This window comes from Teleopsis dalmanni, chromosome 1 (assembly GCF_002237135.1).
Source record: "Teleopsis dalmanni isolate 2A chromosome 1, ASM223713v2, whole genome shotgun sequence".
NCBI lineage: Eukaryota > Metazoa > Arthropoda > Insecta > Diptera > Diopsidae > Teleopsis > Teleopsis dalmanni.
Window position 1 is genome coordinate 55,951,634 of NC_051846.1, and position 15,625 is coordinate 55,967,258.

Genomic DNA, 15,625 nt, shown 5'->3' on the forward strand with positions numbered 1-15,625 from the left:
TAAATTCGACTTAATCTTTTTTAATTTTATAAATAAACATAAATATTCATAAAATAAAATTCGGCTTTTAATCTTTTTTAATTTTATAAATAAACACTTTTTTCGGTCATCGTCATCATTATTAATTCACTTATTCAAAATATTTCTTTGGCTTCGTTAATAAATTGCAACCATGTACTGTACTTACCAAAAAATTTAAAAAACGGATTATAAAGAAAAGCATAATTATTGAATGCTGCCCATTGCATAGATATACCTAGTGTTATCCACCAGTTTGTACCATTTTTTTATGTACCGATAGGGATAAAGCCTACATATTTCATATGATCGTTTTTGGATAAACTTCTTTCATCATATTGTGGTAACTTTCTAATATAGATTATGCTTTCTAATCTATATTTTATACGTTATACTATGATTTCTTTACATCGACTAAGGTACTTTGTTAATCTTAAGTTTCCTTAGGTGTACACACGAATATTTTCCATGCGGTTTATAATTCCAAAATCTTTGGTTAAAGAAAAGTGAATTTCTAAAATAAAAGCTAATATAATAACTTTAAACTATGCTTATCATACTGTTTGAGTAGTAAAAAAAATAACGGGGTTCTGGCCTTCAGCAGAATAGAAGACTGTTAGCATATTAAAATGTTTGTGCTACTTACTGCCCCTAACCTACCACAAAATATTCTGCCATTCCATTGAGTACCAGCATATATTTTTTATAGAATGTTCTTATATCAGACAAAGATAGAGATTACTGGTCAAGATAAAACCCGAACCGTCATTAGAAGTGTTTCTATAAATGTAGATGACATTTAACATATAACATACTATATAAATTACATGTAAATATGATATTTTCTTATCTAGATTTAAAAGATCGGTAAGCTACCACCGAACTTATGGAAAGTCAATGAGAAATTAAATATATATCTTTGATTAATTAATTTGATTAATTAAGTAGCAATGTATTGCAGTAATAAACGTTATGCTATATTTGATATATGTATTAAATATCTTAATATTTTAATAATGTACAAGGACCACGTAGTCATCTTTTAAATTTTTTTCTTTCGGATAAGTATATATGTTGTTAGAAATTTTTTTAAATAAATAAAAAATATTAGTGTTAAATATATTTTACATTCATTAATTTTTATTTTATTGGAATTTAAAAGTAATGAAAATAATTTGTTTTTAATTTTTTATATGAAATAGAATTTAATTTATTATATTTTCAAGAAATACAACAATGTTGTCGAGCCAAATACCCGCCTAACTGCCAAATGTCATAATCAACTTAAAGCTTATATTCTATAAAATCATATAATTTTAAAACTAAATCATTTAATTATAGTAATACTTAAAAGAAAAATTCATCAATAATTATTAAAGTCCACATTAATATAATAATGTCATAACATAACATTATTTAGTAGAAATAATATCTTGAGGCTTTTATTCTCACAATTTAGACATAATAATGGTATACCATACAATACTGATAGCACAAGCAACTAGTGAATGGAGTGAGAAATATATAGTAAAAATGTCATTGTACTCTGTACTATACAACAATAATTTAACTTATGTTCCATTTATATATATATATATATATTTTTTTTTTAATTTTAAAATTTATTGCGCAAAGCGAACGTACTGGAGCAGTGAAATCCTTTTTGCTGTCGAAAAAATTATGATGTTGCGCTTGTAACGGTGCAGTCGTGTTAAAATAAATGTCCACCTTTTGCCACTTGTGACATTTGCATCGCTTGGATGTGTCAATTGTGTTTGTTATTATGCTTGCTTGGTTAGTCACAGTCTTGTCTGGTGCAGGTGGAAAAACTGTAACCTTTTTCACCTTAGACATGTTGATTTTTTCCACTCCAAGTGCAACCGTCAATCGCCGAACGCTCATGAAACCACTGTCGATGCAGTTTTGCAGTTTTATTTGCTTTACGTGAATTGTTTGTCAAAATAAACTTTAATTGACAATTTATTTAACATTTACCGTATTTTTATATTTTTTTTAAAATTTGTTTTTCCATACATATTTCAGTAAATTATTATCTATGATCCTTAAAATTATGATGCAATAATGCTACTAAAGGTTAACTAACACATTTTACCATTAATTTAGTAAGCACCTTTGAAGTAAAATGAATGTAAAATTTAATAATTAATTTTATGTCAAAATACTTTAAATATTGTATTTTAAAAGAGAAAATCATTAAGTAATTTATTTTATTATGATAGATATTTATTATAAATAAGTAAATAAAAATTAAGTGAAATTTTTAAGCTAACATTAACAAACATTTGTGCATGTTAAACAAATTATAATTAACAATAATAATTATTTAAAAATAAATTTTTATAGAAAGTTTTAAATAGTGAGTTATTAATTGTAGGTTTTATGTTTTTTTTAAAGAGTAAAAAGAATAAGGACTTCTCACTAAAATGGTTATAGTTAAAATTCTTTGGATAATTTCATGAATCTGGATTTATATTTAAATGTATGAATAAATATATCAGTAACTCATTAACGATAAACTACTTCAATTTTTTTTTTATCTAAAATAAACTTATACTAATCTTTAAACTGTAAGATAGAAGTTATAATTAATTTTGTTTTTTATTTTTCTGATTCGTATTTACATTGAAAAGGTTTATACTCAACTTTTCAGAAATTTTCAAACTTAACAACACTTACTTTAAATATAATATATATGAAATTTGATTTTTACGTCGACATGATAGCACTTTAATAGACTTTATTATTAGCATTATTTTTACTTTAATAGAAACTGTGTTTGTAGTGAACTACAACAACAAATATTATTTTTTTATATTATGTTAATATAATTTTTTGTTCTTATATTTACTACTTTTCGAAACCTCTCTGTAATATATATGTTTATATTAAATATTCAAATCAACAACAGAAGAAACGAGAAGAGCGCACTAAAATTTCAATTATACTCATATGTTGAAAATAAATCATAAACCAGCTGTAGAATAATTGAGTTAATTAATTAATTATATTTTTATTTTTAATTGTTAAATTTCAATACTATTCTGTTCTGAGGCATTATTTGTTGCATGATTTCTTCTTTCTTATGTATAGAACCTAATCTAGGAACGTAATGCTGAGAATTAATTTTTAATTTTATATGATGTATTACTCTTTATGAATGTTTATAAACTCTTTTAGTTATATACCACAACACAACCGACCTATAGATCTTAAAAGACCCTAGCATTGTAACAATCCAAGTTGTATCGTAATTACCCAAGCTAATGTCCATTTTCAAGTACGATTTTCTCTTTTTTTATTAAGAAATTAATTAGTCATTACCTTAGTCTTCCTCAATTTTTTGATTTTAAATGTGTACCCAAGATATCATTAATAATCATTCATATAAAAATATGAATTAAATATAACAGAAGAAATTTTCATGAAGATGTTAGTGTATTTAATTTACAGAGATTATGATCTACTGTTGATCTTGTAAAGATTTCTAATCGTCAATCATTAAATGAAAAGTAAAAGATAGTATAAGACTTATAATAAATATAGTAAAATACTACTAGTAAAACTAAGAATATAGTCACAGAGCTGACAATTCAAAAGCAAAAGATTTGCTTGAAGCACAAATTATTCTTAAAAAGAATTTACATTAAGACCGAAAAGTTTTCGGAAATTCTCATTTAAAATTCGCGCGCTGTATATTTTTCGATATTTTAAGTTTATGTAGTTTGGCAGCACTGTCCTTAATTACTATGCCAAAAATGAGCGCGATCTGTCAGACAGTTCGTTTACGGCAGCTGTTGAAACCAGTTCACCTCAGTAGGGCGTTGCGAAAAAAACAATGGAAAAAAATATTGAACAAAGAGTTTGCATCAAATTTTGTGTTTCGAACGAAATTTCGTGTGCAGAATCGTTGCGAATGCTACAAAAGGCTTATGGGGAATCAGTTTTATCGAAAACTCAAGTTTATGAGTGGTACAAAGCCTTTCAGGACGGTCGTACGACCGTCGAAGACATTTCGCAACGCACTACTGAGGTGAACTGGTTTCAACAGCTGCCGTAAACGAACTGTCTGACAGATCGAGCTCATTTTATTTAATAGTATTATATGTAGTAGAATAGTATATTATTATTATATTTAATCCTTTTATTCCTAGGTGGAACAGAGGGCCGTAACAAATAGTTTCCATTGAACTCTATCTAATGCAAGACGTTTTGTTTCACTCCAGCTCTTTCCAGCATTTCTTAATTCGGCTTCAGTTTGTCGTTTCCAAGTGTTGCGCGGACGCCCTGGTCTTCTGGTCTTCTTCTTCCTGGTTGCTAATACGAAAATAGTATTAGCACTCTCACAACATTTTTTCTAGAAATCATGAATTTTCATTGAAAATGAAAATTTTTTTAAATTTAAGTATTAAGTACTACTGTTCTATATTTTATATTAGTTACTAATTTTCTGGTAAAACCAAATTAAAAATGTTCATTCCAAGCGATTCAAAATAATTTGTTGCACTTTCAAAACTTAACACAAATTTATCTTACATTCCAATTTTTATGAACGATTTTAATGATTTTCTTAATTCTGCAAAATTTTTAGTACCACTTCTTCCGGCAATTCTAATAATATTCTATCTTTTAAATATTTTCAGGTGTTATACCATGAAATAGTATCACATGCTCGAGTGGTAAGTGCATGCATACGTGCAGCATCTGAAAGAGAACAGCAACAACAATATCAAGAAGAGCAGCAACAGCAACAGTTGCAGCAGCTGCAACAACCGCAATTATTCAACAGCAACTTAAGCTCAATTGGTCAACAAAACAATTTATCGCTTTCATCGACAGATGAAACATCAACAACTGCATCATCATCGATAACGACTCAGACGATAAGCAGCATCGGTAGTGGCAGTGGCAGTGGTAGTGGCAGCGGTAGTTGTTATAGTAGTGGCATCGGGAGTGAAGTTACTAATTCTTTAAGTGGTTGTAAAGGCATCACTACTGAAAGCACTAAAACAACCGCAGGCGCACATCTAGCGGTAGGGGCGACAGCAATAGCAGCAACTGCAACTAAAAAAAGTGAAGGAAATTTGGAACGCTTACAGAATCGTTATCATTTGCTATACTTGAAAGCGTTTGAGGTGCAATTGTGTTTAGACGGTTTATTACGCAAGAAGAGCTCATCAGCGGTAAGTTTATTGCAAATTTTCTTTATCTGCAATTTTTATATTTTTGTTGTGCCAACATAAGTACAAAAGGAGGCGTAACATAGACATTCAGTTCCCTCGGTTGTTGTAATGAAGCCGTCATTAGTGTTGTTCATAATAGCATAAATTGCGTAATAAATGTACTCTACAACTTATTCACCTATTCATTTTATTTTAAGTATTTCCGCCCAGAAATCTTCACAGTAAAAAATAGGAAAATATAAAAATAACTTTGTATTTTTACTTTACAATGTTTGAAATGAAGAAATTTATTCAAAAATGCCTAACTTGAACTTGAAAGCACTTAAGTACCAGAAAACTTTCGATAAAAATAAAACATTATTTTCACTCACAACACATGAGATTCGTTTGCATTCGTTAGGAAACTTGTTTAATTTCATTAAAAAAATTTCAAATAATTTAAATATTTTAGCTGCATTTTTTCATAGCTTGGCAAAGAGTTTTAGATAGGCAATTTGAATAGGTGTAACATGTAAGGAGAAATATTTATTCGCCATTGTTATATGAAATGGGGACATTGCACTAAATACTTTACGAATTTTTTTTGAATTCTTTTTACAGTCGAGGTATTATTTCTATGTAGTTTCTGTGGTACAATCAAAAGTCTTTTAAACAAACACTGATACGACCGGCAATTCTGTCTGACTAAACTAGATAGACCAGCGATATTACACTGTTATAATAACTGGCTGAACACATCTAATTGCGTGTGATGTGGGATGTAATTAGAATTCGTTTTTTTTATGCACTATCTCTGCTATCTCACTATCTCTGCTCTCATTTCTTGTAGGCTTATTTACTATAGTTAGAATAATCCCATAGGTCAAATATGCGGCGTAACTTGTTGCCAATTTGAACGCATTATGTCTGTCTTATAGAAGTCCTCGCCCCTATTGACAAAAAATTGAGACAGTCAATTTTCGGAAACCTCTCTTGAAGCGAATTTTTTACCAGAAAAAAAGTTCGCCATGAACAGGAACAGATGGTTATCAATTAATGCCAGGTCTGGACTAAACAGATGTATAAGAAGTTTCCCACTAAAAAAAGGGGTTTTTTGTGCAATATGTAATCATTAGCTCTTAAAGAATCGATACAATGTTTACATGACGGTTGGATTCGACATGAATTTCACGATTTTATCGACATTTTTGACAATTGACCTTCAAATTCGTGATGCATCATTGACATCGAAATTACCGGAACGCAAATGACGAAACCAAATCCACTATTCACATTTTCAACCATTTAGATTGCGTTTTCGCCCTTATTAAAGAAAAACTGTTAAACTTCGTATGAAATTTCATCTTTCTTACCTTATTTCGGATGTCAGTATGCTATTAATGAACATATTCATCAAATTAACGAATTAATATCATTTAAAAAATATTAAATTGATTGTAATGATTATATATCTTTCATTCTTTCATCGAAAATCCATTGAACTTTCAGAAAATCCATATGAGTACTTCGGAGCATGAAATATACAAGATTCAATAAGTTTTTTTCACTGTAAACTGACAGCATAAATTTCACCAATTTATATACAATGTATTTACTAAACATTACATCACATAAATGCCAATTTAAAAAACGTTAACAAGTTTCAGTCAATTATAGCCCAAAGATTTTTAAAAGCAACAAATTGCCTCCTTTCGATTTGTTATACATATAGTAGATAAATTTTATACATTGAAATTTAATTATTATGCCAATTCGAATGTAGACTTCAACATCTGATTGAAATTTTATCACAAAATTGACGAATGCATTTTTCAAATTGTTAAAAAATAAATCATTAAAATTGTTAACAAGATTGTTTTGTTTAATTATTGCTATCGAATTTGATTGCTTATTAAATTCGAAGTATCTGCAAAACTTGCTTCGACTTTTAATAGGTATGCACTGCAGTCACGCCCAAGTCGTTTACAACAAAAACAAAAAAAGCAATTGTATTACATTGTTTTATAAGCAAAAAAAATATCTAAGCAATTTCACTACAATTGTTGATATATGTAAGGCAAATTCACATATGCCTCTAGTTAGGTTTTGAATTTAGCGTAAAGTATATATCTTATTTAAATTGGCTAACACATATAAAATAACACTCATCGAGACACCTGGTATGCGATTTTAACGAGATGGCTATCAAAACTTGTGTAGAATGGTCACAACTTGGTGCAGGCATGCTATTTGAGAATGTTTCTTTAAGTTATGAAAAAAAAATCTAAGCTCAGATCAATCACTAGTTCTTTAATGAGATATGCTACTATGAACTACCACTTTCAAAGTTGTGATTAAAAGAAACCGACACATGTGAAATTTGTAAGATACACACTAAAACTTTAGCAGATCTTTTGCTATTTTTTTTTTTTTTTGATTGTGCGGAAGATCAATAGCTTTACATGTAATGGTTGGTTAGTTGCAGTGGCAGGCCATTAGATAACTTCCATGTACTTCAATTAGCGATTTTTCGCCGTTTTGCTATACCACATTTCTCGCAAGAATACTAGTATAGAAGGGTTATGACTAAATCCATTCCGACGAATTTAGATAATTAAATAGGTCTTTCGTCTTCATTAATGAACAGTCTGATAGACTATCAAAGATATGTCTTCCTAAGAATCTCTATCTTCTGGACGCTAAAGCCGGGCATTTTTTTTTTCACTATATGTAATATTTATTAAAATTTTTGTTTCATAAATTAAAGTCTCTTCAAATTATATTAATGAAACTACTGTACTTTAACATTAAAGAATAACCATTGTTATTTATTTGTATTTTTTTTAAATATAAGACCCGAGTACCTTTCATATTTACTTGTTTTCCCCTCCGTCTCCTTATTTGTTATTTTCGGTATCCAGCTTGAATTTTTTTTTTTTATTTATTATCTATAGCGTCTTACAACTTCTTCGTATGTTCATTTTATCATACTATCAATCTATAATAACAAAACTTAATAGTTTATCTAATATTGACTAAAGTGATAAATGCAGACATTGCATTTACATAATTGTTGTTGTGCGATACATATGAAGAGTTATGCTAAAAATCAATAATTAGCTAACAAAATTTCCATTTTTAATAAGTCATTTGCAATAAATAGTTTACTCTTTCAATTATACATTTAATTTAATTTTAAACTAACAAAAAGATGCATGTAGTTCATAAGTCAACATCATTGTTATTGCAAGTTTGTTGTTTTTTTTATCATAGTATTTGCATTTACCATTTTGTTTCTTATGCTCTTATGCCCTTCAATTCAACTCTAATGTGTAGATTATGCTATGAAAAAGAAAACAGTAATAATTGTTGAATGAAAGTGCCACTGGACTTGAAAATGTCTATAGTAAAATCTGTATAGAAATTTTTATTGTTGAATAATCAAAGTCTAAATAATTTACTAAAAAATATAAAATAAACATTTATATTAAAAATAATATATTAAGTTGTAAATTTCTTAAAAATTTCTCATATTTGTGCACTAATTTTCAAACATTTATCACTTTTCATATATTTCAAATTTTAAGTTCGTACTATACATGTAAATTAATGACACAAATAAACTCATAAACAATTTCAGTTTTACTATAAACATATTTCCTTTTAAATTCAGTCAAAGAAGTGGAGCAACATTTTTCCGATTACCTACCTCAGGTGTTTTTATGGAGATATTTTTCCTTTGGTGAGAAAGAAAAAGTGTTGAAATTGATCGTGATTTGGAGCGATACTAAATGTAATCATGCAAATCGTAAATAAATTTTTTTTATGCTCCAGAATTGTGCACATGAAAAATGTGTCATGGAAAAAGTATAAAAAACTGAACTGAAGATAAAATAAAATTGCTGTAGTAAAATCTAAATTACAGAAAAAATTTAGTTTCAGATTGTTCAATACTTGGACTGATTGATGGATGGTTCATGAAATAATGTAATCATTTAAGCAATGTTAAAGAAATTTTTTTCTTCTTTCCAACACTCATTGTGAACTTTACTTTCAATTGTAAAACTGCACTAGTTTCGTCTTTTATATTTTTCTATTTTGAGTTCTATTTTAAGTATTAGTGTTTTTTTGTTTTTTGCTCGATGTATTGCTTTTAATGGTCATAGAAAAATTGCTTTATAAATTATTCCATAACCTCTAGGCAATATGTATACATCACCATCGATTGCCATGATTTGTTGTCTAATACAATACATTGTGACCGAAAAGTTTCCGGTCATAAATAAATAAAACGCAAAATTCTTAATCTTCATCAATATTTATTTTATCTCCTTCAAAATATGCTCCATTAGAAGCGATACACAAATGCCAACGTTTCTTCCAATCATCAAAACATTTTTTATAGGCGCTTTCCGGTATGGCTTTGAGTTCCCTCTGCGAATTCTGTTTTACGTCTTCTATGGATTCAAAACGCGTTCCTCTGAGTGGTAATTTGAGGTTGGGAAACAGGAAAAAGTCACACGGTGCAAGATCAGGTGAATACGGTGGCTGTTCGATGGTATTTATTGAATGTTTGGCCTTAAAATCGTTGATAATGTTGAACAAATTGAGGTGAATCGGAACAAGCCGGGCGTTGACACGTCGCATACACAAATTGTCCACCAAAATCAAACGAGCCATCTCACGACCGATGCCTAGCTCTCGTGCTATCTCTCTAACACTCACATGAGGATTTTTGAACACGATTTCCTTTGCCTTTTCAATGTTTTCGTCGGTGGTAGAGGTCGAAGGTCGTCCAGAACGCGGCATGTCTTCGACGGTCGTACGACAGTCCTGAAAGGCTTTGTACCACTCATAAACTTGAGTTTTCGATAAAACTGATTCCCCATAAGCCTTTTGTAGCATTCGCAACGATTCTGCACACGAAATTTCGTTCGAAAAACAAAATTTGATGCAAACTCTTTGTTCAATATTTTTTTCCATTGTTTTTTTCGCAACGCACTACTGAGGTGAACTGGTTTCAACAGCTGCCGTAAACGAACTGTCTGACAGATCGCGCTCATTTTTGGCATAGTAATTAAGGACAGTGCTGCCAAACTACATAAACTTAAAATATCGAAAAATATACAGCGCGCGAATTTTAAATGAGAACCTCCGAAAACCTTTCGGTCACAATGTAAACTGCGATTTATAGATGCAACGGAAAATATCGTAAATTGTGTAAATTAGTTTAACCCAATTTTCGCACTTGAAATCATACACAATTAAATCAATGATTATAAATTATTGAAGTTTTTGTAACTAAAAGAAAGCCTTTAGGTTTTAGTCACGAATAATATTTATATATCTGTGTGGTTAACTATTTTGAAAATAGATTATGAAATTAAATTTTATAATCTTAATAATTACATCAACAAAAAAAGTTACTTCGCATACAGGACTTTCCTTAGATCTCTAAACGTTTCACTTTCATAGTGCATATATATATATATATATATATATATTAATTATATATAAATATATATTAATAAATATATTAATATATTAATAAATTGTAATGTCTATTTTACTTAATAGAAACTATTGTAATTTGTTAGAGAGGTTTCGAAAAGTAGTGAACTATAATAACAAAAATTCTTTTTTATATTGCTTTATTAATCAAATTTTTGACTGATGATACAATTGTTTCGAGTATTGCCATATACCCATCATCAGTGGCAATACTCGAAGCAGTTATATGGTAAAAAATTCAATTAATTAAATAGTATAAAAGAGAATTGTCGGGTGAAAAAATGAAATAAATTGAATTTTATTTGCATCCTAGTAATAAGACCAGAGTAGCCTAATGAAAATTTTAACTTAGAGAATTTTTGTTGTTGTAGTTCACTACTGCTCGAAATGTCTCTAAGAGTTTTCTACAAAAACAATACTTCCATTTTTAAGTATTATTAACTGCCATTTTTTTACTTCGTATTTGCCTTATATTGTTTTCAACACATGACCAATATTTTAAAAACGTTTACCTAGAATGTATATTTAAATCACCTGTCCAAAAACTTGACTATTTTTTACCCTCATTTCTGACTTATAGCCCCACATAAAATATTGAACAAAGCTAAGCCATCCAAGATAATTATGCTTATTAAAGAACAAAATAGATTATTTGATTAGCAGTGCATACTATATCACATACAGTAATCATTAATACCTTAATCTATTAGGAGCTTAAATATATTTAATAAAATCTTAATTAATTGCAATACTTACCTATAGATTTCGTAAATATTTCGTTTGCTATTATTTTTCGTCAATATCACATAAATCGTCGTCTTACGAATCTATCTACATATAATCTTTTGGTTTTCATTGAAGAGTTTCATTGCATATTACATAGGGTGTGTCTATATATTTCCAATTTTTGATATAAATTTTAATATTTTCTTAGTTTGTGCCTTGGAATAGCACTGCGCCTATTTGAAAAATATCTCTAATAGTAATTTAAAAGCTTCTTTATCTATATTTTATTTTGTATTTCATTATTGATTCACCAAATATGAAAACCAAAGACGAAAACAGAATATATACAAGCGTTGTAAATGTGAATATGTATCTTCAGTTAAGTAAATTATTTATTTTAGTTCAATACGTTACTTAATACGGTACTTAATATTGCTAAAGTGGTTATTACTTTAGGTTAGTTTATGCTGGCAGATTATAAGGCCACGCGTAGAACATTAAGGTCCATTGCGACACCAGATCAGAGTCTTAATTTTTTAAGTGATAGTCTGCATCATTTAAGATGTGCGTGTTATTAGCGAATTTTATTAGGATTTCAACAGAAACCTCAGATATGTGCTAGAGTTCTGTAAAACTGACAGTCCCCAAGAATTTTTGTCGCATTCTCAAGACAGCAGAGACTCCACAGCAGATGCTCCAGAGGTTTTTAGCGTCCGGCTCGTTGCATTTTCTACAAGTTTTGCTGTGAATTTGGTTTAGTTTATGCGCATGTGATGGGACCAGACAGTAACCTGTCAATACACCAATTAATGTGCTATACTTCATTCGGCTGTTATTACTTTAGATACTCTACTATATATATATCGCTTGTTGCACCACAAATGATGTTAGCATAAGTTAGATGATGTATGTGTAGATTCTTTTGACGATAGATATCGACTTGAAAATATTTATGTATAATTTCTACCAAATTATTAATTTTTACTTAAATGTTTCCTCATTTGGTATAATCTTGATTTTCGTGGTGTCAATTAACTATTCAAGATATCCATTTGTATTCAACCTTTATTTTTGCTACTTCCTTACATTAATACTATGCATGACTCTTACTATCACCTCATAGTATTAAATTTTTATTAGGTTCATGTATTTTTTAGTGCTGAACAGCTGTATCTGCCCAAAATTCAATAAATAAAAAAATAATAAAATTTTGTTGTTGCAATTCTCTACCGTTTGAAAAACCTCGTTATTATTTAATAAAACAAACAAAATTTTATTGTTAAAATGTAGCATTTTTGAAATTCTTAATAATGTATCTATTTGTGTTTGTATATAAAATTTTAATACATATTTTTGGAAATCAAAAATTAAGATTGCCAAAAATTCAGTTGAAGATAGACTTTATTCTGCTTAGTAATATTGTTAGCTGGACACTAATTATGTTCAATTTGTCATATGGAAATATTTTCGTTAGGAAACTATGTTTAAAAAGCTTGTTTGTGATGCAATTCTTCGGTGTTTTATTTAAAATTTGCTTACAGTAACAAACATATGCCCTTTAATATATTTTAGTTTTACCACTAACCCACAAAATGTTATTTGAGAGTTATTTGTATTTATCTCATCTGTTTAAAAATGCTGTTCACTTTTATAATAAAATATCATATGTATTATTCATATAAATAAATGGCTTTTTTTTAATAATCACAAAATCGTTTCTTATACTATTAGTAATATATTTAAAATTCAAAAACTCAATACTCTGAACCATTCAATATAGGAAGACCGTTGAAGAGTGGTTTTAAATTACATGTAAATTTATTGCTTTTGTAGGCTTTAAGAAAATCGTTGCACTAAGCGCCGCTTAAGCCCATTCGAAATGAAAGCTTAAAATGTCCAGTAATTGACTTTGCATTTAAACAGTCAACGTTATTATAACAAAGACAGACGAGTGTCTCAGTAGCCAGCCAGTGAGTTTTCATTGATTTTCGATTAAAAATCATATGCGGCGCATTTGAAAGACCACAAAACAAAAGTGTCATTTTAATTTGTTTTATGTTGCACTACACATTGCATGTTAACTTTAAGTATGATCAGTTGTAAGGCATACGAATTAAGTGCACTTAAGTGTAGTTTTTATTTCATATTTTTTAAGACGATGTATAACAAAATTGACACTTGTAAGCTGTGTGGCAAATGCCGGCACACGTCGCCTATTTTACTGAGTATTTATTTGGTACCAAAGTAAAAGCTTTAGCATTTAAATCTAATTTAAATATAGTTGGAAACTACAAGTGAACGATACTTGCAAAAAGTATTTTCAAATTAAATGAAAACTTAAAACAGTCTTAAGATATTCACCAACCATCCTCATTGATTTGAAATTCAAAATAATATTTCATATTGCATCGATGTTTGGCAATCAACAAATGCTTCCGCATTGCAACACTTGATGACTATTGATATTTCGATGTATCCTTATATATCTCACTAATGTTTAACATACTTCTTGCATTATATTTTTATGCTCAACATAAAAATATTGATTTTTAAGTAGTTTGGAAAATATTAAACTCCCCTTGCTCGATATAATAACATTTTCTGTTAATCAACATCACGTGCTGCCTGCTGCACTGAGTTGCATAATAAATGCTGCTGCACGTTGCCAAATGCGGTAGTAGCAAGGTTTGTTGCATATAATTTGCATTTCGAAACTCTTATCCGATCATGGCAATCTCAGTTTTCATTTACTGAATGTATAACAAAACTCAAAATTTTTTGAAAATATATGAGCAAAACATGTTTGTTTTAATATGCAAATCATGTTTTATGCTTAAAGTACATTTTGTGTGTTTTGTAAACGTTTAGACATTTCTGATTGATTTTTTACCGCCTTAAGCCGTCATAATAACATTTAATTTTTTTTTTATTTATGCATAAATTTATACAACGTGATAAGCATAAAATTTATTTAGTGTTAAAAGCCGATTTAACGTTATTTAAATATATAATTTAATATTGTATTTAGCAATTTTAAGTGATTTTTATCACTTGTTAATTTGTATATAAATTAACATTTACTACTTTATAAATCATCATAATTATTGCAATTTAAAATTACTTAATTATATGTACAATCTATTATGCGGCTTATTTTTATAAGTTTTATTATAATTTATTACTTTTATAAGTATTAATTAACTACGTAAAAGTGCTACCTTTAAAAAAAAATGAGTAATTTGCTGTACTTGCTGTATAACTTCATCAACTGCATTCGTTTTTAAATATTTTTATTCAATGACATTTATAAATATCTCTCATTAAAGATATATTAAGCTTTGAAAACATTTGACTACATATAAATTTCCTAACAAACTTAAATTCATATCAACGACGAAATAAAAACTATCACTTCAATCACGCATGCTGTCAGTGCTCATACATTAATGTAATAAAATTTATTTCACCAAAATTCATTATTAATTTATATTTAAAAAATCATATAATAAATTTGATTAAGTTGCATAAAAATATAGATTAAGTACAAACTAAAGTCAACATAATTATTTGCATATATATTTATATTATATATCTTTGTAGTAAAACTTATTTCACTCATATCGCAAACTATTCCCCTGTTTACTCGGAATTGAGTAGAGCTAAAAGGGTTAAGGCTCAGTTAGTCGGTACGTACCGTAAGAACTTAAGCGAACTTTAACCTAAGCGAAATAGACAGTATGGTTGGTTGTGCATTTTGCTTTGACATAAGATCTTACGGTACGTACCGACTAACTAAGCCTTTACTATATTTTGCTAATAATTAAATCCTACATAAATGTAATGCCTACAGTGCATACTTAAAGGCTCAGTAAGTCGGTACGTACTGTAAGGACTTAAGTCGAAGCGAAATGCACAACCCACCATACCTGCGTCTTTGATACGACCGAAGCAAAGAAAAGTTGCGAACTTTGTTTATTTCGTTCCTATCAATTACACAGGTTTGGTTGGTTGTTCATTTAGCTTTGACTTATGTTCCTACGGTACGTACCAACTAAATAAAACAAATTTTTAAATACCTTTAGTCAAATTACTTTGTGAAGAACCATCAGTAATACATACATATACTACAAAATATTCTTTAATATCAAAAATTTACCTTTCTATTTACCAGCTCAGAACTTTTGTAGACA

The 15,625-nt window shown here is 28.7% G+C and overlaps 1 protein-coding gene across 1 annotated transcript in view; it reads left to right on the forward strand.

Annotated features, from left to right (window-relative positions):
* Nucleotides 1–4,683: 4,683 nt before the first annotated feature.
* Nucleotides 4,684–15,625, forward strand: part of LOC119666469 (putative uncharacterized protein DDB_G0277255) — a 55,491-nt gene continuing 44,549 nt past the window's right edge. Inside the window, exon 1 of the mRNA XM_038075750.1 lies at nucleotides 4,684–5,219. The gene's annotated coding sequence lies outside the window, so the exon portion shown is untranslated. The remainder of the gene's footprint in view (nucleotides 5,220–15,625) is intronic.